Here is a 2,257-nt window from a genome sequence, read left to right on the forward strand (position 1 = left end):
CAGTTCGATTCCCAGGCACATGCCCAAGTTTCGGGCTTGATCCTCAGTAGGAGGCATGCAGGAGGCAGCCGATTAATGATTCTCTCTCATCATTGAAGCTTCTATCTCTCTCTCCCTCTCCTTTCCTCCCTTAAATCAATAAAAACATTTTTTTAAAAAAGAATCAACTTAAAATAGGCCAAAGATGACCTAAATTTTCATCCCCACTTATACTATTTCTAGGGTTTTCAGTCTTCTTTACCTCAATGTCATCATACTCAAGAATCTTGCATAACATAGGTTTGCAAGAACACATATTGACTTGAACTTATCATGAGCTAACCTCCAAAACAGAACACCTTGTCTATGTGCAATTGAGCCCTCAATGCACAACTTCTGCAGGCAAGCTGTAATTCTGAGATTGCTTAGAAAATCAAGAGAATTGATTCTGTAGTGAGTGCTACCTGCAATGTAGCTAAACCAAGGCCCTGTAAGTTCTACCCAAGACCCAGTCCACAGCAGCCCTTAGCCCTCCAGCAAAACATGCTTATGAAACAGTTTTGGTTTCCAGTTACAGGAAGATGAAGATCAGTCAGCCACTCAAATTCCAAACCAAACCCTGAAAAAGCCACGTGGTAAAAATCACTATTAATAAAACATGCAAGTGGCTCTCAAATAAGTGTTATTAACTGGAGACAAGATTTCGGGGTGAAATGCAGCCTCATCTGCTGGCCTCGAGCTATTAAAAGGCGAATTCAGAAGAATGGAAAGAAACTCCACTGAAACTAAGACTCATCTTTCCACTCATTGCCTCATTCAGGTAGAATGAGAATGCAAATAACCATGCAATAGCTTTAAAAAAAATTGCCAATTTTTCCACTTCTGCTACAACCATGTGGGGAACTTCTAGTAATAGAGAAATGCTCATTTGCATCCAGACCTGCTCCTCCTCCTCTGCTGTTTCCCATCTCAGAAAATAGCACCTCCATCCACCCAGTTACTCCTGCTAGTCTGCAAGCCTTCTTCTCTGACCTGTCCCTTATCCAATCCAGCACTAAGTCCTATCAATTCTTCCTTGACCTCTATTACCACCGTCACAGCCCAAGACACCATTACTCCTCACCTGATGAATCTATGCAGCAACTACCAAACTGAATTCACCACTCCAACTCTTGCCATTCTCTAGTCCATTTCCTTATATAGCCACAGTAATCTGTTTTAAAAAAGCAAAAACAAAACAAAAACTTACACTATCACTTCCTTCTTTCCCCCCTTTATCTCCTGCCACTCTTCCTCTTACTGCACTTCAGCAACAATGAACTTCCTATCAGGTTATTTTCCACCTCAGGACCTTTGCACATGACATCATCCATGCATTCCTGACATGACTGTTTCTTCTTTGCATCCCCATTCTTAACAATCCAGATCATAGCTTAATTTGCCTTCTCAAGAAAACTTTCCCTCGCCCCCAAATGGTCAACTCCCTCTGTTGTGTTCTCTCGTCACATTCTTTACTTTTCTTTCACAGCATTTATAAAGCTTTGAAGTTACCTGTATTTTGTGTGAGGTTATATGATTAATGTCTAACTCACCTACTAAACTATGAATGACACAAAGGCAAGGACTATGTCTATTCTGTTTATCATGGTATCCTAATAGTGAGATAGTAGGGTGTTCAGTAAATGTATGTTTTTGGAATAAATCTATGTAGTCACTAAGGAAGCTTACTCAGGGCTATAATTGAATTGTGTCTATCCCCTCCACCCCCCACACATTCATGTGTTGAAGCCTTAAGCCCCAATGTGAATGTACAGTGAGATAGGGCTTTTAAGAGGTAATTAAGGCCCTAACTGGTTTGGCTCAATGGATAGAGCATAGGTCTGCGGACTGAAGGGTCCCAGGTTCGATTCCGGTCAAGGGCATGTACCTTGGTTGCGTGCACATCCCCAGTGGGGAGTGTGCAGGAGGCAGCTGATCGATGTTTCTAACTCCCTATCCCTCTCCCTTCCTCCCTATAAAAAGTCAATAAAATATATTTTTTTAAAAAAGAGGTAATGCCGAACCGGTTTGGCTCAGTGGATAGAGCGTTGGCCTGCGGACTCAAGGGTCCCAGGTTCGATTCCGGTCAGGGGCATGTGCCTTGGTTGCGGGCACGTCCCCACTGGGGGGCGTGCAGGAGGCAGCTGATCGATCTCTCATCGATGTTTCTGGCTCTCTATCCCTCTCCCTTCTTCTCTGTAAAAAAATCAATAAAATATATTTTTAAAAAAAGAGGTAA

The sequence above is a fragment of the Myotis lucifugus genome, unplaced genomic scaffold (assembly GCF_000147115.1).
Source record: "Myotis lucifugus unplaced genomic scaffold, Myoluc2.0 scaffold_85, whole genome shotgun sequence".
Lineage (NCBI taxonomy): Eukaryota > Metazoa > Chordata > Mammalia > Chiroptera > Vespertilionidae > Myotis > Myotis lucifugus.